The sequence below is a fragment of the Hesperophylax consimilis genome, chromosome 11 (genome assembly GCF_061612785.1).
Source record: "Hesperophylax consimilis isolate HC1 chromosome 11, BYU_Hcon_1.0, whole genome shotgun sequence".
Lineage (NCBI taxonomy): Eukaryota > Metazoa > Arthropoda > Insecta > Trichoptera > Limnephilidae > Hesperophylax > Hesperophylax consimilis.
In genome coordinates, this window is record NC_142846.1 from 33,509,602 (window position 1) to 33,535,035 (window position 25,434).

The 25,434-nt window shown below is 31.5% G+C and overlaps 1 protein-coding gene across 2 annotated transcripts in view; it reads right to left on the bottom strand.

Moving 5' to 3' along the window:
• The window catches only part of LOC149420053 (organic cation transporter protein-like), a 141,399-nt gene that overhangs the window by 59,233 nt on the left and 56,732 nt on the right, over positions 1-25,434 (bottom strand). Inside the window, exon 1 of one of the 2 annotated variants that reach the window (XM_089637457.1) lies at positions 8,051-8,643. The exons of the other annotated variant lie outside the window; for it this stretch is intronic. The gene's annotated coding sequence lies outside the window, so the exon portion shown is untranslated. Of the gene's footprint in view, positions 1-8,050; positions 8,644-25,434 lie in introns of those variants that run through there. 2 annotated transcript variants of the gene reach the window in all.

The window sequence follows — 25,434 nt, forward strand, 5'->3', positions numbered from 1 at the left end:
TACTTCTTGTATATAACTCCGGGTTTGTCCCACAACTTTTTAAATATATAGTGGACAGGGTAAGGAGGTGGGGTAAAGGAAAGTTGGGAAATACATGGATATTCAGATCTGGTCACCAAACACGCCTATTTCAAGCAGAGTTTCGATTCGAAACGGGAGTCTTTCACCAGGGCAATCTTGGAAGTATCTACTACTCTGACATCAAATATGATATTATTATTTTTAAGTAATAAATTGTAAAATAACAAAAATAAAATTTAAACCCGCTACCCCCGCGATGGTAGCCGAGGATCTTAACGAGTGAGTGAGTGTAACTTAATGAATGTCTTTTTGACAGACTCCTTGGTCGATGAGTAAGGCTTCCGACTACCAAGCCGGAGGTCGCGGGTTCAAATCCCGGTGTGCTCAAATAAATTCTTATTATTTCACAATTTACTAAATTAAAAATAATATGTCGCATTTTGGCCACAAATTCTAGAGTGGAAGATACTCCCCTTTTGAAAAACCACCATTGAAAATCGAAACGTTTCTTGAAATGACTTAAGGCATGTTTGGTGACCAGAACAGCCAAGTACTTCCCCCACCATCCTCTTTTCAACTACCCTTCTACCTCACAATATTTCCCGATCGGGGATGCCATAGTCTCACTGGCTCCAGACTGTTGGTATTACTCTTATGCGGATTCACATAAAAAAGAGTGGGTTTTAAATTTCATATTTGTCAAATTACTACCAAAAATGCATAAATTTTTAAAGTGGTTAAGAAATGAAAAACTAGTTAAATTGAAAGTTATTCATTTCGTAGCAAAGCCATTGTGGCATTTGTGGAGAATGGAAAATTCATTTGTGTTATATATATCACGTAAATTTATTCATTACCTTGTGTAACTCTATTAGTTCTAGATTAGTGTAATATTTAAACACTTCGTACTATCAACAAAACGCAACGTCAAATCATTATTCATAGGTAGGCACAGGAATCTTGCTGGTTTTCTCGGAAGGTAAGTATTTAAGGCGATGCCATACGTAGTAATGCAAAATCATGTGTTTTTGGTTTGAAAATTTGGTCACCTAGAAATATTTCAGATGCTTTAATTAAATACCGCGAGTAGAATACATCTTGGCCTTTGAATTAATTGAGTATTTTTTAGATAAGTCTTTTTATAAGCCCAGAAAAAATAATGTATAAGGCATATGAAAACTGCTTTAAAGTTAAAAATCTGCTACTTACGAACCCATTTTCGGTTATGATTTTATTGTATAATTTGGCAATTAAGTTATTTATAAAATGATCGGAAAAAAATTAAATATTTATGCTTGAACATCCACAAAATAAAATAAAAGGCACTTTTTGGCCATGTTTTTTTCTTGCATAAATCAAAACAGGCGGATGGTGTTAAGCGGGAATTTAAACCTTATCGCCATCTACGTAAGGGTTGTTATTGACAGCGGCTCAAATTAAAATATTACACGACGTAGTGCATCGCCTTAATGTTTAAATGTAAGAGAACATTTTGTTCGTAATCATAGAGCTATACAGTTAGAGGTGCTATTACGTACTAATGCCTCGACAAAACGTGTTCCAATATTAGAACGCGATAAGCGGTGCGCATAGACCAGATTCGGTAGTTTTAGTTCCAGCGTTTGGAGGATTGGAGCTCACTTGGAGGAAAAAAGTGGAACCTATTTATCGCTTCATAATACATCAATATACGTAAACGTATCCAGTTTTTATTTGCTGAATAAACATTGAGTAACTGTTTGAGAACAATCCCAAGAGTGATATTATTTGGATGAGACACGAAGCGAAAAAATGTGTACAACTTTTTACATTCAATTAACCTCCAACGCTCTAACTAAAACTACCGAATACGCTCTACGCCACCGCTTATCGCGTTCTAATAGTGGAACACGTTTTGACGTGATATCAGTACGTAATAGCGCCTCTAATTGTATAGCTCTATGATTAGAGTAGGAACTGACGTGAATACGATTCCATATCACTGTAAATATTTACATGAATTTACTATTATTTGCACTGAAGATTACAGAAGATCGCGTAGATGACTCTATAATATATAGTTAAGTATAGTACTGATCTAATGCGTTATATTATTGTTTACATCCAGATAGCAAATATGAAATCTTAGGTACCTACCTAGTTATTTCTAAAACATACATACTGTTGCAGAGTAATTAATTGAAACCGGCAATTACTTGGAATTTGTTGAAATAATGAATTTTGTGAGAAATACTGGCCAAAATTATAAAAATCTGAGGTTGTTTCAGTAGCAAAAAGGGACTTGAATGGGCAGAAACTTAGTAAGAAGACGATGATAAATTTTCCATTAAAACAACAAGATTCTATCTGACATTTGGCGAAAAAGAACTTTTTGCGTTCAAGCTTTTTTTTAAATTTTAAAATAAGAATGTGTATTACAGATTTATGTAATCCTATTACAATACGCATTAAATATATTTGCCTGTAATGACTCTTGTGAAACCTTCAAGGCCAATGTTGAAAACGTCAAGAGATCAAGAGATATCATTTTGACATATTGACATGTTATGATGGGCCAGAACGTCCGTTTTGCCACGTGGAATACATGGCAGGTCGTGGTGTTGACCCTTGCGGTAGTTGTTCGGTACGAACAATTGAATAAGTTCGCACATAATTATGCAACAAAGTTCTATTATAAAAATACTTTTTTATATGAGCATTGTTTCATTTACAATCTACGACCAAATAGTACTAAAAACAACATAATTTTTATATTTTATTATAAAGTTTCATATGCAAATTTTATAGGCATTTAGTTTTAGTTGAAATAGAAAAAATATTTTTGGATAAAAATGGTTTTTTGTTCGCGTTGTACTTCAGCTCATTCCCTCGATTTTTGCAGAAAATATTGTTAAACATAAATAAAATTCAATTACAATAAGTTCTTCATTTTATTTGGGATTTAAACTTTGTACCTCAGTTGCTCAGCTTCATTCAAAAGGCAGATGGAACCTGGTTGTTTCCAGGCCACGAAATTTGACCGGGTAAAATATATTCCCACTTTAGGACATACCGTTGCCAAAATCGTGTATTATTTTACATTATTTATTTTAAAATGGAACATACCAACTGCACAATATATATACTGTGCAGTTTGTATATATATCTGACCTGGTAATGAACACTGTAATGTTGTTCGAAACGTATACTAAAGAAGGAGGTAGCGCCGCACGGTATAATTACCAAAAAATAAATCACTATAACACTTTTGGCCGTTAAAATCTCAAAATATACTTTTTAAATGTCAACCTCATTTCTTTAAAAAACAACTTACGAAATAGATTCCTTACACACGGAATACATTACAACTACAATACCCATTAATTCTACACTCTATCAATTCAATCACCTTTCAGACAAAACATAATATATCCTTATTCCCTAACTCAGCGGTATAGTATGTACATAATATAATCAATTAGTGTGATATATTTACTAATAATTTCTCAAATTTTTCAAATTTTTCTTATAATTCTCTAACTTCTCCATCCTCTTCTTGCTAGCAAAACATCATTTTTCTTTTTTTATATTATAGTAATGTATAGATTCTATGTCCGCAAACAGTAAAATTCACCCGCAATAACACAGCATGGAGGGTGAAATATCACAAAAAACCACATGTACTCTCTAAATCATGTATCAATAAAATAAATAAATGTTTTTAAAATGAACAATATTGTAATGCTTCAAACTTATAAATTGAAACGAATTGAATTTAAAAATGATTTAAAATTATGTTTAAAATGACTAGTTTTACCCAAATGATATTTTGCTATAAAAATCATAAAAAAGGGCTCGAATACACCTGGGAAGCACTTAGGATGGGTTGTTTCAGAGAATTTTCACAGAGTTTAAGTTCAAGCTCTGTGAAGGGTCTATTCAAGTTCTGTTATTATATCATTATTGGCCAGTTGTTTCACAAAACTAAAAAAGTGATAGAACTTGAATAGAACCTTCACAGAATTTAAAAATCAACTTTGAAATATGATAAATTGTTCAACTTCTGTGAAAAAATTCGTCCATATAGCTCCTTTTTTATTTTTTTTTATTTAATAGAAAAAACAGATACAGATATCAATTGACAAGAATAAACAAAACATCAACTAGAGAATTCACCTGCATCCAAACTATTTCTCACGAATTGACTTAAACAGCAGTTAAAAACATTTACAAATATTTTGACTTATAAATAGGGGAAAATACATACATAAGAATATTATTTTACAAATAGAGATATGAAAGAAATGCGCAATATCCTTATGAGAATTCATAAAAATTTAGAGGGTAAAACAAAAAAATATATAAATAAATAGATAAACAATGCTAAACAGAAATTTAAAAAATACATATTTAAACTAAGTATGTCTAAAAAACGAAGTATGTCTAACAATTCAACAACTGTCTAGAGATGCGTAATTGCAAATAAGTTAAAACGGCTTGTGTTGTAGATTGCCTTATCGCTAAATTCCCTGCTACGACAGGAAAAATAAATACCTTACAAAATGATGCGTTACTAAATTGAATAATGTTAATTATATTATTCTTGTTTCTACGATCACTTGTTATTTTATGGACTTGTTATCTCAATAGAATTATAGACTACAGTGTGGTCATTGTGAACTGAAACTGTCAGCTAAACAACCAATTACAAAATAAACTATTAATGTAAGAGTATTGGTAGACTTTTTATCAATAGAGGATTTGTATATGAAGCACGGAGAAAACACACTGACATAAAATATTAGCAATTTAATGAAAATCTCTTCAAATAATTCGTGTTCCTGTTGAAAACGGGACTGCAGAACTTTAACGAATAAATTTACAGATTGCTGGATGTGTTTTTGCGAAATCGTAACACGAGTTCTTAAAAATATTAATATTTTTGCATTTCGTCCTTATATAATAACCGGATAAGATATATAATATGATAGTTTATTGGTAAATGGCATGCTGTCACCTTGTAAACAGGATTTTTTTTAAATAAGCATTACTCCTTTTTCACTTCTCAGTTTTTAAAGAATTTTGTTTTCAAGAGTCTGCATTTTCGAAAATTAGTGCTAACCTTAATATATATCATCAAATAATTATAACAAGCTTAGTTATGTCCCACAATTTTCCAAAACGACAGGTTACGAACCAAAAAAATCTTCAGTTACCTACGTACTACGTGTTACGTTGAAGTAACAAAAAAAAAATATTAGAGGTGATACGGACCAAGATCATAATATTATCTGTTCTTAAAATGTTTCTTATTATTTAATAAAAATACCAACCCATAATTTTTTTTTTATCATTAAACATCTATTTTCAATTATTGATCTAGTTGCGCCATCTCTTAATTTTCTTTTTCTGTTTTTTTTTAATCTATTTAAATAAATGATTTTTTCTTTGTTTGTCCCCTATGGACTACAGGACCGATTCGGCTTAAAATTTTGAAGATTGTTCTTAAAAGTGTTGGGAGTGTTTAGCGGGGATGCTCGAGAAAGACTTAACGCATTATCTCTGCACTGGATTGAGATACTGAGTCGAATGAAAGTCGATATGATGTATTTTTTTAATAGTAACAATTTGATATACAGTAGTGAATGCGACAAAGAAGCGACTAAAAGTCGATATGATGTACTTTTTTAATAGTAACAATGTGGTATATAGTAGTGTATGAGATATAGAGTAGACTAAAAATCGATATGATGTATTTTTTTAATAGTAACAATTTGATATACAGTAGTGAATGAGATATAGAAGCGACTTAAAGTCGATATGATGTACTTTTTTAATAGTAACAATGTGGTATACAGTTGTGTATGGTGGAAGTACTTGAATTAAGTGATACAAAAACTTTTTAAAGTATACTTTTTCAATTCTTTAGAATGATATTATTTACACTTTAAAGTATACTTTTTCAATTCTTTAGAATGATATTATTTACACTTTAAAGTATACTTTTTCAATTCTTTAGAATGATATTATTTACACTTTAAAAATTGACCCACTTTTCAGGTACACTAAAATTTACAACCTCAAAACCATTAATAACCTCGAGCGACGCTGGGTACAAAATAACTTATGTAAACTAATATAATCTTATTTTTTAGTGATTAAATATCATTTTATTCTTATTTATTTTAATTATTCACCTGATCGTTCTTAAAATCCTCATCCTGTATCGTGCCGCGGTGTTCCCTCAGTAATCAATCCAAACTCGGCCAGTGTACTTAATGCTGGCATTCGTTCTTCCGCCATACGGACCCAGGAGCTAACAGCTAACAGTGAGCTACTAGAAGTACTGGCAGTGCTAATCGGCATCTGCCTAACCTGGTCGGGACTTTTTCCCAGTGCAATGAATGCATACAGTGATGCAATTATCGCCAGCGAGAAACGACTGCCGTCATATACCGTGGCGGTGTTTAATGTTATTTATTGAACACAAATGACGATTTCGACACGAAGTCGCGGTTTGCTGATGATTGCAATTATTACAGTGGCATTTTTACATTTAAATTGATAAATATTTAGCTTAGTTAGTCAGACGTAACTACATGCCTCATGAACGTATAAAACGTAACACAAGGAGAATCATTTCAAATTATTCGTAATCCGGTTAAAAATGGGACTGCAGATAACTTCTGATATATTATGAATTTATTAATATTTTATCAGGACACGGCCTGCAATCCCGTTTTTAACCGAATTACCAATAATTTTATGAGATTCTTAATTAATTAGAAATACTCATTTTTCTTCAGGGCAGAGGCTTCCGTCCATTATAAACTTGTATAACTATGCTGCTATTTTATTGAAAATTACTTACTATATTAATAAACTTGTATATCTATGCTGCTATTTTATTGAAAATAACTTACTATATTAATAAACTTGTATATCTATGCTGCTATTTTATTGAAAATAACTTACTATATTAATAAACTTGTATAACTATGCTGATATTTTATTGAAAATAACTTACTTTATTAATAAACTTGTTTAACTATACTGCTATTTTATTGGAAACAACTTACTCTGATATTAATTAAAATATTTAAGTTTGGGTAATGTTTTAACCTTAAATTACTACCCAAAGATAATGTTAACAGCCCAAATTATTATAAATACTTCAAAAGGGCGCATTATAAGAACAGGTTATTACTTACAAATATTTATACAAATACCAATAATTTATAGTTTTTTAAATACATTTATAATTACAAAGACAGAAGACCAAGCGTTCAAAAAAGTATGCTTCTAATTCTTTCATTTAATAAATCAAAACCAAAATTTACTCCGAAATCATAAAATTTGCAAGTAGGTTGTTAATTAAAAATCTATCTAGTTAATTATAATATACTATTCTATGTATTTTTTTATTATTTATACCAAGGAATTATTCAATGCGTCCAAGAAACATCAGAATCTCAATGTCAATTCTTTTTTCAAATTTTATTCAGGCAAGTAGGTACCATAATATTGAAAAATAAAGACGATTTCACATTCGAAAAAACATTTTTCTTACTAAACCATTTACACGGTTACCATCTTGAATCGGAAACGGAACGTACAAACAAATTTACAGATAATTTACATTTCATTGCAGGGGTAGGCTGAAATGTATAAAATGCCAAACAAATCTGCTTTAGTACAAACGGCTTGCTTCATCCACATGCAAACATCGTCTCATACACACTTTTCTGTTATTTCAACCCTTGAAAAGGCTTGATTCAAGTGTTCGATTAACTTGATCGTTCTTTATCTTCTTGGGGCGTTCCCAATCTCTAATTCCAAATATTATCTTGTCAAATAAATAAAAGAAAAATATTACATTTTCTAGTCAATTGTTTTATTTTAAAACGATAACGGTGGTAAAGTGGACAACTTGTATAATATCATCTGTCAAACGAAAGAGGAACTCACAAGTGTTCGTTAAGATGACAGATCAGATAAACTACTAGATTTAGATTTTAATGATTTTAGATAGTTTGAAAATCAGACTTACCGTCGTTTCAAGAAATTCTTTTCTCACGGAGTGATTAAATATTGGTGGTATTTTATTTTTTTATCACTCCACAAAATATTTCCTGAGCTTTTTCAGCACTTTCAGTCACGGTATCAACGAAGAACTATTTTAAGCCATGTCTCTCCGCCGGTAAACAAATAGTTTTAAATTTGAAATTGTATCAAACACGCGTAGTTCTAAAGTATTTCAACCAACATCTGTACACAATAATTCACGCGCTTTTCTTTTACTATGAGTATATTTTATTTTTGAATTGTGTATTCCCGCTAATGTAATGATGGCATTAAAAACAAATTAAAGAATTTTTGAACACAGTAAAATATTAATTCACTTTTGATGTTTCATGTAGTTAATTAATCACTTGTGAGATCTCTAATCTAAATAACTGTTAGATTAATGGTATTGATTACATAGATTACGAGAAGTGGCACTGATTTGACGAGATTCATTAGTTTTAATCGGATTTTTTTCTAGTTATCCAATTTTTGTTAATTAATTAACTGGTGTGATTAAAGTTCGATTATTTACCGATCGAGAGTGTTGAGTATTGCTCGAGCCCGTGCATAACGAGAGCTTCTTGAATACTGACCAGCGAGACTGCTGGCAGAGCACTATTTACGTCGCCACGGCTGCTGATATCGCTACAAGCTACATTATAGCCACTCTACACATTTACAAACGTCAAACCGTAGAAAAATCCATCGCTTGATTGTAGTTTGGGAAGGTCTGAAACGGCTTGTACAATATGTTACCTACAAGTGTTATGCAAATTTAGTAGTACTCACCCGGAAAAACTAAAAGAAAATGGTTTGAATTCGTAAAACATCACTATATTTAAATTGCACAGCTCCCTATTTACGCCATTTCAAAACAATTAAGTGATAAAAAATACAGTTTTTTTAATTAATTTGGAAAAATAATCACAGTTATAAAAAAATAGATATTTTTAGTTCATTACATTTGCGAGAAGCGTGGTAAGAAAAATCTACTCGTTGTAGTTTCTATTCGAGCGATGGATGTTCGCTTTTCGATTTAATTAATGTCATTCCTCAATATATTAATATGGAAACATTGAACTGCAGTTTAATTTAATTTAATCCACCTTGATTAAACCTTTTATCCTACATTTTTAGGATCTACAGATTTGGCACATTATGGCAAACGATCGCTCAAGACAATTTTAAAAAAATTAGGATCTACGAATTTAGCACATTATGGCAAACGATCGCTCAAAACGTTTTTAAAAATGTTTAGGATCTACGAATTTGGCACATTATGCCAAGCGATCACTTAAGAGGAAGATACAAGCCAAAAATTTGTATATTCTTGGTATACCTTATATCGTAGGTAATAGGCATTAAAATCGCTTGACAAACAGAGTCTAAAAACGTACGATTTCAAGCATAAAACTGTTTTTTATTCATTTTGTAAATAATTTTATAAGAAAGCAAAAAAGTTAGTCAAGTGAAACTGTCACAGATAATCTTAGATATAATACTGTATTTTTAAAAAGTTATTTCCTTAACGCTTTCATACATTTCTATTGAAAAAATATATTTTTTAGTAGTTTGCATTTATGTTTTTTATTGAGTAATTTATTTTTTTATTTGTATTCTACTCAAGCGAAGCGATAGGAAAACTTTTAATTTATCTAACGCATATCTATTTTTGGTATTCATAATATACACCAATTCGTTATAAAGATTAATCAAAATAGTGATTTGGCATTAAGCTTCGCCTTAAGACATTTTTTAAAATTTTTCCATAATATACCAAAAACCGTTCTCGTGGATAAGAAGGTTTGAAACAGCTTATCTAAGTATACGTGTCTTATAAGTAACTTTTAAAATTTTGTGACGCATTCTCGGGAAAACTCAAAGAAAATGCTTAAAAATTCTCACAAGGCGTATGAGTAGGTACCTTTTCAGTTTTAAAGAATCTTATATGGTTACAATATTTTAAGGCACAAGTTCAAATGTGTAATATTGATAATAATATATTAGTGTTTTCCATCTAACCCACATTAAGGTTACGACAGTAATCTTATGTTTATAGAAGTTCAAAAACATTTTATTAAATTGTAATCGTCAAATGTTAATTGCAATGTCAATAAAATTAATATTATATTTTGACCAATGAAAATTGTTGGAACGCTCGAAATGGTACTGACAGTCTTTAATAGACTAAACGGTTATTATTTGATTGGAAATTTCGTTTGGATTTAAAAAAGATACAGTTATAATATACCAAAGTGAACAAAGTACTAAAACAAAGTGATAACATAAATTATTGTAGTTCGGTACGAAGTAACATAAAAAGTTTAAGAAACCTTGCTAAATTAAAACAATTATTGTATTACCGAACACAAAACATTATTTGTAAAACATTAACCGAAATATAAAATAATATTGAAACTAGAACAATACTATCAAGACAAATCAATATACCTACATTACCAATGCCACTGTATTTGGAGGATTCAACAAAGTGCCGGTAGAGATTACACTTAATTATATAAATTGAGTAAAAATCTCAATAATACCCCCAAACTTGTTGCCAAGATCATGCAACCAATTGGTAAACTAAGTGAGTGTGTCTGATAGTTGTTTGTGCATGTATTACAGAAAAATGTTAAATTTTGTCTTGTGTTCCTTATCGGCACATGGAATTTAATAGTGGCAACGATGGCAGGGCTGTCAATTAAATTATGCTTTCTTTACGAAAAAATGTAAGTACATAATAAAAAAGTACTCTCTCGGTAGCTACCTACATAATAAAAAAGTACTCGGTCGGTAGTTACCTAAATAATAATAAGTACTCGTTCAATTTGAACATAACTGCCACATAGCCAGTAAAGTACTTAAAAAGGTTACACAAATTCGTGACCTAGGTGTTCTGCTTGACAGTAAACTTACATTCGAGGCGCATGTTGATATGATTAGGAAGAAAGCCCTTAGAATTTTAGGATTCTTATTCCGTATTGGACAAGAATTCAATAATATTCAAACACTTAAAATATTGTATTTTTCTTATGTTCGCAGTCATCTTGAATTTGCTTCTCCCGTATGGAATCCTCAATATAATATTTATGTAAAGCGCATTGAAGCCATCCAAAAAAAAAAATTGTCAATCATTTAAGTTTTAAGATGAATATTGGTAACTACGGGATTAACAGCTCGATGGAATATTATGGACTAAAGCCATTAAAAACTAGAAGAGACTTCGCAGATATAATATATCTCTATAAAATTATCAATGGCCTTATTGATTGTTCGCCCCTTTTGTCTGAGATTAATTTTAGAGTCCCAAGATTTAGAACTACTGATAAATCACTTTTTCATCTTCAAAAATGTTCTACTAATCTCAGACAAAACGCTTTTATATTCAGAGCTTGTACCCTATACAATAAGAATTTTAATTATGTTGACATATTTTCGTGTAGTTTAGGAACATTTAAAAAAGATACCTTAGCTATTATTAAATAATAATTAATAACATACTGCAAGTTATCATGTTGTTGATATGAACCCTGTCCAGTTACAAGTGATTCATTTTATAAACATCTGTTCAGTTTAGTTGTAGGTATATACATATATTGGTGATTATTGGTGTTGTGTGAGGATAAAATTGATATATTGTAATTTACTTGTGTTCTTATATCCGATGTTATTTTTACTTTATTTAGTATTTTCTGTAAATATTTTTTGCCCACTGGACCCTTAGTTTGTTATTGTAATTAAATTTTTAAGTGAAAACCTATTTATTGTTATTAAGTTTTTTGTGTCTTTTCCAGAAATAAAAATAAAACATTATTTAATTATACTTTAAATAACATCAACATTGCAACAGTCTCAAATATTCGTGATCTTGGAATAACTCTTGATAATAAACTTCAATATAACCTTCATATACAACAAATCACAAATAAGGCTGCTAAAATGTTAGGTTTCATCATTAGAAACACAAAACTTTTTAATAACATCAATATCATTAAGCAACTCTACTTTGCCTACGTACGAAGTCATCTGGAGTTTGCATCAATTGTTTGGTCTCCATTCTATAAAATCCACATAAACAAAATCGAAGCAATTCAAAACAAATTCCTAAAATATCTCTGTTACAGGTCATTTGTAAGATTTAATAATTATGCAGAGGCAGCTTCGTACTTTAAAATTGATTCATTAAGTGTACGAAGACATCATGCAGATGCTCTATTCCTATATAAATTAATTAATAATAATATTCAATGCCCAGAGTTGCTAAATAATATTAAATTTAATGTGCCTGCACGTTTAACACGGTCTTCTATCCTGTTTAAAATCGATCAAAGCAAAACGAACTGCAGACAAAATTCTTGCCTGAACAGAATATGTAATAATTACAATAACATATTATTCAATATCGACATCTTCAATTGCGAATTTACTAAATATAAAATGACCTTAAAAGAGTATTTCACTGATGTTTCTTGAATTGATGTTTCTGATGTTTATGTTTCTAATATTTATATATTTATAATCCTGTTATGGTATGATTTATATGCACAACATTGTCTTCTTATGGTTATGGTTATGATATGATTTATATGCACAATATTGTTTGTATTCTTATGGTTACCAATGTATCGATAATCTTTTATTTTATATAAATTTTAGTTTTTTTTTTTTTTTTTTTCCCCTTTATTTTTATTTTTGTTGTATTATTTTTTTTCTATTATTTTATACAATTCTTTTATTTTATATAATTATAACTTCACATTTCTCATAAATTTAATTATTTCTTCTAATGCTGTCTTACGTAAAATCACAAGGAGGAAATCCGTAATTGGTTTTATTTTGGCTATTTTACTTATGTACAATCTGTAAAAATGTAAACTGTTGATTTTCCCAAAAATGAATAAATAAATAAAATGAATAAATAAATAAGTTTAATTTGTAGAACTCCATTTTATTATTTTTTATTTTTTTATATATACAATAATATTATTATTGGGTTTATAAAAACAGTTTATTTTTAAGGACTTTGGCAATTTTATTATTTTCCTCAAAAAATGTGGCTTAGATATTGCCTTCCGCACAAATAACAACTTAGGATCATCTCTTAAAAACTCAAAAAGTAAGGTACTCAAATTACAAAATAGTGGCATTTATAAACTCCAGTGTGACGAATGCAACGCTGTTTATGTTGGACAAACGGGCAGGTCCTTTAACACTAGGTTCAAAGAACATATAAGATCTTTTAAAAATAATAATAAAATACAATCTCAATTTGCCAAACATCTCCTAGATGAAAATCACTCACTTAATGATAATAATAAACCAACTCCGTTACACGTACAAAATAAAGGCCGTAAACTGAATCTTTTAGAGCAGTTAGAAATTAACAAAAATTCTAATAATCCGAAAGCTATTCTAATTAATGAACAAACCAATATAATTCGTTCACCCCTACTAGATATCTTCAAACCTAGTGCAAATACGAGTGCACATTGAAGTACTTAATTATACTATTAAAATTACCCTATGAGTCATCGTTTGGGAATAACTAACATTAAGACATTCAGTCAAATTTAAACATTACACTAATTGGGGAAACTTTACTAGGGTAATAACCATCAATAATTTCTAACATTTTTACACAGAAATCAATTAAGAAATCAGTAATAGAAATTAAAATACCTACCTAGAAATAATATAAATGTATCGTCTGTAAGTGGGCTACCCACAGTTTGATAATGCCTTCAGAGGGCGAAACAGCTGTCACGCGTAATAATAATTACACAGCAGAACTTGTTTAAAAATAAACTGTTTTTATAAACCCAATAATAATATTATTGTATATATAAAAAAATAAAAAATAATGAAAACCTATTATTTGTATTTTTTATAAATTGATTATTTAAGAATGTAAAAAATCTGTTGGTTTTCCCAAATAAACAAAATAAAATAAAATAAAAACAAAATAAATAGGTACCAACATGGTAAAAAAAGTACTCGGTCGGTAGATACCTACATCTTGGTTAAAACCAGGTAAACAGTATTATCAAATAATACAACTTTACTTTTTGATAATAACCCATTTAAGGCATGTTTAAAGTTTATATATTATTAAATTATACTTTATCTGTACTATGCATATTGTCGGCAAGAAACTCAGCAAAGAAGAATAAATATTTTACGGATTTAATCAATTAATTAATATATAACACTTTTACTTTTCTTTTAATCTGATAAGTTGTGATTTGTTTCCCATTGTCACGGATACCGTGTAATCGGTACCCATGGTCATTTTGATAACCGAGAAAAATTATCATGATTATCTACCGATTAAAAAATATTATTGGTTTTTTCGACACATGAAAATGATTAGCATATTGCATCATTTAGTAACAATAGAGAATTTATTCATACCTACCTGATTGAATACTCGATTAAAATGTTTGAAAGCACCGAAATTATTAGTTATTTTTATACTCTCAGAGTGGAAGATACTACCAGTATCGCCCTGTTGTAAGACCACCATTCAGAATTGAAACGTTGCTCCAAATGGCTTTAGCCGTGTTTAGTGACTAGATCTGAATAGCCAGGTACTTCCCCACCTTCCTCTTTCCCTTCCCCACTTACCTTCAGCCTCACAACATCCCCCAATTGGGGATGCCATAGTCTCACTGGCTCCAGACGGGAGCAGTTGGGACTCTTGTGAGGTAATCACTATAAAAAAAAAAAAAAAAATACTCTGAAGGTAAAGTTTATCAGCGACTTATATCTGGGCTCTTTGCATGGATGTTTTGTGCATTGAAAACTGGTTAGCAGCCGCGTGGTGCAAAGGAAGACGACCGCCGTCCGAGTTGTTTTTTTCATCCTTATCGCCTCTGCCTGGCTTGTGTTTTATAACACGGCCGGGTGTCGCTACTTTGTGGGGGGTTTATACCTGCCGGCAATAAAACTGCCATTTTTAAGGAAAAATACTCAGTAAAAATACTCTAAAAGTAGAAGAATATCGAAATTAAACCTGAAGAAAGGGCGTAAAAGAATTCTTGCCGTGGCCTATCAACTCCGGAGGAGAGCCAAACCCAGCACCGTCACCACAAAACTCGCAACCGGAACAACAGACAAAACAGGAGCCCGAGGCGCCCACAACTTCGATGAACGCCCCCCAGATGCCCCAGCCGATAGATGGGGCTAGTCGCGCCCCAGCAGGCCCAGCCTCGGCCTACAAGCCACCCGTAAGACCCCAACTGCCCCACAAGCAGATGGAGAGTGCTGCCCCCAGATGGATGGATTGACGAAGCCGTCCATCCCCATCAAGAAGCGGAGGCACGAAGCTTCCATACCTTCTCGGCGGAAGCTGAAAATATGAAGAAAGCGGTGAAAAGAGGCCTTCCAAACATCGAGACGGCCCTCGTCGCTGATGATCTGGAAGCGCAAGGCTTCCCAGACATCAAAGTCGCAAAGATGACGACCCTGTCGGCGGAGTACCCCCTGGCTTACTTCAACAAAAGAGAGAACATGGGCCAGCTGCGATCGGTTGTTAAATACCTATGCCACTGCCGAATCCACCTGCAGAAACATCGCAGTACCCACCTGCAACACGGGACGCAGTGTTACTGCTGCCAAGGGTTCAGGCACGGGTCCCACAACTGTTCACACACAGCAAGGTGTGTAAAATGCTTACTGAAACACGCCTCATCTGAATCAGAACATAAAAATCATCTTTGAAATTTGTTTAAAATCTGTGAAACAACCCGTCTTTTTTATCATATTTCTACCAATGCAATTATAATTTTAAGTTTTCCTTCCATCAAACTATAACTAGTTTATATCAGGTAAGACACAAAGTTATCACAATAATATGTTTATTTTATCACCGCTTTAACATCATTTATAGTATCTAGTTATTGAGAATATGAAACAAACACTACGCTGTGTAGGTACACAATGCAAAACTAAAGATTGTGAGATTAAGGGTATACTTAATCGTATAATAATTCATTATCTGTTATTTCATAGCTGACGGTAATTTAATTATTTTAGGAAAAAAATACTTTTTTCTAGTTACGCTTTAGAATATGTTGGTGGATTATTTGTTTGCGCCCATACATACGAAATATAAATAAATAGTTTCATTTGTAAACAAACTTAATTTTGTCTTAATTCGATGCAATATTGTATTTGTATGCATTTCTTGAAATAATTGAGTTTGTATTGCGGACAAAAATATGTATTTATATTCATATTCCTTATATAATTAAAATATAAGCATAACTTGCAAAAGTGTTTTTTCTTAAAAATAATTAAATTAACGCCATCTATGAAATAACAGATAATGATTTCTTTTTAGTTCTCGCTTAACAATAATTTTTGTCGGGGCCCTTCTGAAGAATATGTCCCCGAACGATATCCCTCGATTCTGATACGTCACTATTATAATACCTTCATTACGATATGCATGCTTTGTTCACTACACAGTAAACGAATAAATTGAATTATCATTTTCCTCAACAAACCAAGTAAATATGACTTGAAACTGAACTAAATAATTAATTAATTTAACTTCTTAAAATTTTGCATTATTTCATTAATAAATTTAAATTAAATGATTCATTTAGCATCATAAAACAAACCTTGGAAATTTTTTGCTTAAATAAAGCCGCGTGAAAATAAACGAAAAACTACCTTTTCGCATTTTAAATTCGGAATTAATGAATGTTTCACTTGAAAATAATAAGCCATTGCAAAAATGTGAAACTTCCGAATATTGATACAAATTAGAACGTAACTTTCGATAAAACAATATAAAAATGCAAAAATTTACCATTAAAGAAGATAATACTAATAAATCTAAACGAAATATTTTTTTTATCTTTTGTTTTTTATTTATTATTTTTTTAATGTTATTTTAATAAAATTGTATTCCATAGTGTTTTCCCCTCTGGTATTTCTCGTGCTGGGGAAGACATTTAACATTTTCATTATTCATTTTTATTTTATGAAATTTTAATATAATCTAATCTAATGTAATTTATCTATCTCAATTTAATCAGTCTGTGTTGGGTTGCAATGTCATATTAATTTCGTATCTCCCTTATTCCAAATGCATTTTTTAATGCTCTGAATGTGTTTTCATTTGTTTGTTTTTTGTAGGAGAGTGATAAGTTTTATGCCGTAGTAAATGAAATTTTTTGTCCAAAAGTTGTCTTCGTTTTTGCTTTTCGGATGTATTTTTGATTGAAGGATCTAGTGAATTTGTTAGGTATGTTCGTTTGTTACATGAAAGAGAACAAGACACAGAAAAATAAATTGTTAACGTTCTCAACAGGATCTCCGACAACGCCTCTAACACTTATATAAGCAACTGCAATAATTTATTTGGATATTGCTAAATTAAACTGGTTATTTATGAATTTTGTTTTGTTCGAAAAACCACCCACTAAAAGCTGTTAAATAAAATAAAGGTTATGGGTTCTGTAATAATATTAATAATAATGCACATTTTAACCCGATTAAATATATTTTATCACATTTTTCTGTACAACTAAATGTTCAAAAAACCTTCATCTGAAATATTCATGGCCACAATGCACCAAAAAGTCAGTTAAATTATATATTACGATTAAAGTTTCCTTGTTGTGGATGCACACAGTAATCAATTAGGAAGAACTCTGTTGTTTGATGCGAGAAAACATTGCAAATTTGGCATTGACCAAAATGAACGTAATTAGAATTTAAACGGAAGAATGAATTAGATTAGAATGTTTGTCAAAATGTTTTCATTTGCTGTATATAATATTAAGGCGCTATAGAAAAGTATCTTTAAATGGGGAGATGAAGAAAATAAGTTTGAGAAACGCTGGCTTAGAAGATTGTCAGATTTATAATTGATCATTTAAAATTATACCATGCCTCACATGACAAAAGCATAATAATAAGGCGTGTCATAATTAGCGACATATCAAAATTGAATAACTTAATTCTGTTCAATGAACAAATTCAATGTTAAAGCTTAGATTGAATGAAATACAAGATAATTTAGAGTGTGACGGTAAAACAATTAATTCAACTGAAATGAAATCACACAGGTTTAAATTTTCATCAAGCCTTGAATATAACGATACGGTATATTTGTTTGATCTATGAAATAAATAAACTTATTACGAAAAATAAAATATTTCACCATTGCCGAAAAGACCCAACTACCCGTAGTCAGTGGTGTTATGTATATATTTATTTACGTTCTCCATAAAACAGCTTTGCACCAATATATTACAGAGAATATTACAAATTTGAGGTACAAAGAGTAAGTACAAAAGTAAGTATGATATTTTGAGACAGATTACGATTTTCAGGTACATGTAAGTATAAAAAGGTCATGGGGCAGTTTTACTATTTTGTGACATGTGTCCAAAGATATTTGCTGAACTGTCTGTAAGTAACAATGCAGAATCGTTAAGCAGTTGAGTCGCTCCGTTGATAGGCGAAGTTCTCGGTTTCAGATTATAAAAAAGGGCATGTGATTTCCCACGAGTATACATGTTAGGCACGTACAAGTTAACCTCTTTTAATGAAGGTGAATTAATTATAGTTCCAGTGATTAGATTCCAGTTACAATAGCGTATTATCCAAGGTTGATATGTTCAGTTGCGAACTTACCAAATACAAGAGGTCCATTAAAGAATATTTCTCTGTTGGTTTGTGAACAATTTTTATGTCTCTATTGTTTATATCTCTATTATGATTTGATTTATATCTACAACGTCTCTCCATAGCTATAAATGTATTGTTTTGTAAATTTTTCGTTTTATATAATTTTTTGTTTTTGATAAAATTTGTGAAAATTTTCCATCCTCACAAATTTAATTTACTTATTCCAAATTATGCTGTCTCAGTAGAGGTAAAGTCACAAGGAGGAAATCTACTGAACGTGGTAACTAAATGTGGTACAAATATTTTCACAACATTTCGTTTAATATATTAAAATATTGATTTAAAAATAATTTATTATTTTTCGATAACGTGTCTTTGGGTCCGGAGCCACGGAGCTTAGGTTTCATACAATATCTTTATTCTATGTTACCTTCGTAAGGTCTTCAAGGTAGTTACATTTAGTCCATTTTGGTCATGGTAGTGATTTTGTTAAGGTTGTGTACTTAAAATGCAAACTAAAATTTTAATTGCTTTTCGTTTTGAAATGTCAATCATAACAGAAAATATTACCTTTTATTGAACTGCTATATTTCCTATTTCGTGAACTAGTTATATTTATGGGTTATTGATACATTTCAACACTTCAAATGTTATCATAATGCAATTTTGATTAAGTATAAAATCTTAAATTTATTTCTTGTGATCTGGATTAGAGTTGATAAGGTATTTATTTTAAATTAGATTAAAAGTTCATTTTTTTAGATTTCACTTTAAATTGATTTGAAAAAAATGTCTAGTTTTTTTATTTAACTATGGCATTTTTACGAGGTATGTCGTAACAAAAAATATTTTTGGTATTTTACGAAAGCATGTAGGCACAGAAAAATAATTTTAAAGATGGCACGTTTGAGTGTATTCTTTGTGCAGACCAAAAGTTTTCGAACTAGTTTGGAACACCAAAGTGCTTAAAGATTCTGGTTGCATAGTGACGGTTAGCAATATCATTTAAATTTAGACTCGTAATTCAATTCTGCGCAGGGTTGGAATGAAAAAAAAAAACAAACCCCCTTAAAATCGGGTTGCGTAGCGACTCTAAAAATGAGTGAGGTATATTATAACACATTTGTAAAAGTGTCTAACTAAATGGTTGTAACAAAATTCAGTTTTGAAAAACAAGCCCAAACTTTGATTCACCCAATTTGAGATTTGTAGTTATGTTTTTACGCAGCCAGCAAATTGCATGCCATTGCAAATAGAACTAGTATTTCGTAAGCAGATTTTATTTTCGCGGACTAAAGGGTGATAATAAAATGCGAGTTGCCTGTATACTGTCAGATTCATTTATAGGTAATCAACAGAAAGGGACACGGTCAAGCCCCTTCCGCGGTTTGCGCCACTTGGATTGTTCCCCTTTCCCTAGTTAGCTAGTCCATCAATTTGAATATCTGTGTGGATAGTAGAGGTGGATCCTATGAGTACTTTTCGTTACTGGGTACAATGAGTACAGGTACAAAAAAATACCTGGTAAAAATACCGGTGACAAAATACTCAAAAGTATTTAATACCGACCTGAGGATTGATTCAGAATTCTAATGAACTCGCATGAATTCTGCCCACATATTCCCCACAAATATTCTACGGGAGCTCGATTCCCCGTTTTATTATATTTATTGGAACCAGGTATTTTAGAGATCTGTCACAAGTACAAAGTATCGCATTGAAATACCCGGTACTTTTACTGGGTACGATAAATACGCCTCACCTCTAGTGGATAGTCTAGTATCAAGTCACAAGTACGCTGAAATTTTCGACTCATGACCGTTGTCTTTACCAATACTTGTCAAACCGGACAATGGGCATATCAGTTTCTTCGTGAATTTATCAATAACCTTTCAAATGCGAGGTGCTCTATCAAGCGCCACCTTCAAGGAAAAATAAATGGACACTTTCTGTTCTTTCAGTTGAATGCTCCGTTTCCATCCCACCTTGAATCCTTTCCGTTCCCTTTACTTTGCCATCACCTTTGGCATTTTAATTTGCTTTACGATGGAGAAAAAATAATCATTTTATCTCAGTTTCAATCTTGTTTACTTAGAAGAAATTGTAATTAGACCCACTCAACAATTATTCGAATAGTTGTATTAAAACTATTTAATAGAATCATGACTTTTCGTTTACAATTTTGGAGATTAGTGGGACTCTTAACGTAGAAAATAATATAGTCTCCTCTTCTCGTATGGTTGTAAGTTTGTTTGAGACAATCAACAATTTGATCCTCAAGTCTTCTGCCTCATGTAATTACATTTTTCTTTGAGTAGGATTAACTTGCCGCCTCTTACGTGTGTTCACTTTAAGCACATACAAAGTTAAATATACAGTCGGGTGCGTTTTGAATATTTAATTAGTATCTTTATTAAGTAAGAAAATTAAAGTTTTTTGACTTGATAACTGATGACTTGAGAACTGAGAGGGAACCATTTGATACATAAAACAGTTCAGAAATGTGATGGATTCTCTCAACTGTTTATAGTATTGAGACAAACTCCCTGTTTAAATCAAGAACCGTAATTGAGATATTTGGAAGAGTCATGCATTCTGCTACACTTAGGGGTAGTACTATCATAGAAAGTGAACATTAACTTAAAAAAATAATGAATCGGGGATGCCATAGTCTCACTAGCTCCAGACGGTTGATAGCAGTTGGGATTCTTGTGCGGTTTCACATAAAAATTTAAATTGCAACAATACTCGTGCGAGCCCAGTGCAGCAATTTTTATTCGCATGCTGTCACCATCAGCGAATATTTAGTGCGCACAAAGTTTCCATGTAACCTTCATAGAAAAACATGCGAGTCCGAGATCCAAATAATAAAATATATTCGTATAATATCGTTGGTCCATAGAATGATAGGGTTTTGTTTATGCGGTAGGTCGCCAATTTGCGAACCGATGCGCGACACGACCTAGTCTAAACTTCAAAAGGTAATAATTCTTTTGAGTGAAATTTCCCGAACGCGTGTCGGGCCTAAGGAACCCGGGGTCATAAAGCAGTTCATAATCGGTAATCATCTCCTGCCGTGCTCTATTGTGCTTAAGAAGAGCTGCGTCATATCACTTCAATCACTCCCAGTGGGTCACTCCGAGGGGAACCACAAGGATCTGATCTAGTTTTGAGTTTTTGATTTTCAAAATTTGAAAATATAAAATTTAGTCTGCGTATGTTTGCGATCGCAAAACTCGACAAGTAGTCCACACTTAACATAATATCACTACGCCGGAATGAAATACGAAGTCGAATTTAAGTCCATGTAATTTATTGACATAAACGAAAAGACGCGTTATATTCATACTAATCGAACAAAATATATAGCACGTTCCATTTTCTAGCTTCACAGCGAAAGAATTGCCAATAACGATGTTTGAATAGATGAAGTAGCTACATATAACAGCCTGTCTAGCATGGAACGGAACGCAATAGAAAAGGATAGCCATTCAAAGTATATGTGTGTACGGGTGAAACAGCTATATTATTATGAAGTCCCGTCGTTTCTGTTTGCGTGCAGCAGCCGCGAGCATTTAGCAAAAAGCCTTGTGAATAATTGTATTTAATGTTATAATTATTGATTTTTGAGTACATACAAATGGAAAGATATTCAATAAATTTTTAGTTTTTGTTTGAGAATGATTTGTGCACTTCTCAAAAGCACAGAAAGGCATTTTTTTACAAAAAAAAGAGCTTAGAGCGATGTGTTTATCTGAATTATGCCAACTGGACCAAATTCTGTGAAGCACGCGCGTTGTCTCAGTAGCCTATCTTCTCGTTTAATTCATCTAAGATGTAATGTAGTTTTTAACAATAACAGTACACATTACACAGTAGTGAATGGTGGAAGAAGTCGGAGATGCCTGAGAAAGAAATTATCAATGGCTATGCGTTGCGAGATCCACCAGTATATTATTAAAACTATTCAATTTTTTTTTTTTTTTTTTTTTTATTACCGGTAACCCGGGCGTTTATTGACATCAATATTTGTTTACAAATTATGTGCGCTACCCGATTCACTAGACAATTTCTGTTCTGAGCCGGGTAGCAGTATCTACTATTACATATATCAATAATAATAAAAGAATAAAAATACAAGATACAGGAAAAAGAAACGTAATTAAAAAATAAAAGATTACCTAGATAAAATAATCTAAATATAAATTATTACATTCATATGTAACAGTAATTGAACATTTTAATATGTCATATAAAAATTAGCATGGAAGGTTTGCGAGTAACTTGTTAATGCAATTTCTTTTTTTGTTCATTAGCCACGTATTAAAGTATTTATATGTACATTTTCTGTTGATTTGAGTTGTATGTTGTGTTTCTTTTAAGAAAATATTGAATATGGAAGGTGCGAGGTAAGATTCATGTTTTTTAGCAAGAGTGGATTTAATTATTGGCACTTGTAAATGATTGTTAGATTTAGCTCTAGTGTTCTGGGAGTGAGATATGTGTGAAGGTGACGATTTTATGCATTTTGTATGGATAATTTTTTTTATGAATAGCTTCCTGATATCAAGTATTTTATTTTTAATTAAAAGATTTTCAGTGGGATAAAGATATGGTTTTTTGAACATAGTTCTAATAAGTGCTTTATGAGCTATATTAAGTAGCTTGATGTATGTGTCTGCGGCACCACCCCATGCCGATATACCATAAATTAAAATGCTTTGACAAAGGGAAAAGTAGACATTTTTTAGTAGTTTAAGTGACATAATGTTTCTAATCGTTTTAAAAATGTATATTTGTTTCCGGATTCTCATTGCAAGTGAAATTATGTGAAGTTCCCATTTTAGTTTGCAATCCACTGTTAAACCAAGATACTTAATATTATCCGAATGTTCAATTTTTTCGCAGTCGCGATTGGATCGAGCTTAGGCCTAGCGCGCACCACGATTGTATTTTTTGCGACACTATTTTAAAATCGTGCTATAATAAATCGCAAAAATAATACTGCGCGCATCGCGATGAAAAATTGCGAAGAATTGTTCATTCTCAACATGGATTTCGTACAAATTTCTTGTATTGTTTTGCTTCTTCGGAAGAGGAGGAATAAAAGAACACATAACTTGCGCGCACCACGATTTTCTGTACCGCGATAATTTTGTCGCAAAAATGCAACGTATAAGTTAGTAAGTATGTGCGCGCATATACGACAAATAAATAGTTGCTATTTTAAAACTTTAGTTACTTTCTTCAGCTGAGATTGCATTCCGCCATCTAGTATTATTGTATGCAATTTGAGGTCCAACAATTCTTAATAGTTTGTCAAATGTCTGAATCGTCATTCTATAATAGCCGAAGAATTTTTTTGGATATTATCGAAGATCATTGTATTTCAGATAAAAGAAACCTTTAACATATCTTTCTGCTGTAAAAGGATGAGACCAGTATTTATGTGTTCTTTTATTCCTCCTCTTCCGAAGAAGCAAAACAATACAAGAAATTTGTACGAAATCCATGTTGAGAATGAACAATTCTTCGCAATTTTTCAACAAGATGCGCGCAGTATTATTTTTGCGATTTATTATAGCACGATTTTAAAATACTGTCGCAAAAAATACAATCGTGGTGCGCGCTAGGCCTAAGCTCGATCCAATTGAATAGTTTTAATAATATACTGGTGGATCTCGCAACGCATAGCCATTGATAATTTCTTTCTCAGGCATCTCCGACTTCTTCCACCATTCACTACTGTGTAATGTGTACTGTTATTGTTAAAAACTACATTACATCTTAGATGAATTAAACGAGAAGATAGATTATTGAGACAACGCGCGTGGTTTCACAGAAGTTGGTCCAGTTGACATAATTCAGATAAACACATCGCTCTAAGCTCTTTTTTTGTAAAAAAATGCCTTTCTGTGCTTTTGAGAAGTGCACAAATCATTGTCAAACAAACACTAAAAATGTATGGAATATCTTTCCATTTGTATGTACTCAAAAATCAATAATTATAACATTAAATACAATTATTCACAAGGCTTTTTGCTAAATGCTCGCGGCTGCTGCAAGCAAACAGAAACGACGTGACTTCATAATAATATAGCTGTTTCACCCGTAAACACATATACTTTGAATGGCTATCCTTTTCTAATGCGTTCCGTTCCATTCGGTTTTCAAAATTTATTTTGGACAGACTACAAAGAGGTGGAAATAATGTTCATCAAAGTTTTGTCCAATTATTTTTAAATCTCTACCATGGGTGATTTTTTTCACATAAAAACTATAAATAATCTTGGATGATTTCTGTTTTGGGAAGTCTTTACCGAAGGCAACATACATTCAGATTTCAGATCGACCAAAGCTGATGGGTAAGCTAGAGATAGCTTGTTGGATTTTCATACTCTGAGACTCAAAGAGTTGGAGTCAAATTCTCGGAATAAACTTATATTTGATCCAAGTTTCTTGTTACTCAGAATCTAATACCGCATGTGAAAACACATTTATTCAAAACGAGATGCAGATTTTGGGGAGATTAGTAATATTATTAAATTTGGATTCTAGAAATCTTATAGATGCTTCAATTAAAATATACGTGACGAACACATCTTGACTTGTCATTTTATAAGCCTAAAAAAATAGTCTCGGGTCAATGAAAATGCCTTGAAGTGTAAAATCTCCCAATTGCGATCTTCTTTTCGGATATGGTTTTGTTGTGTAATGTGT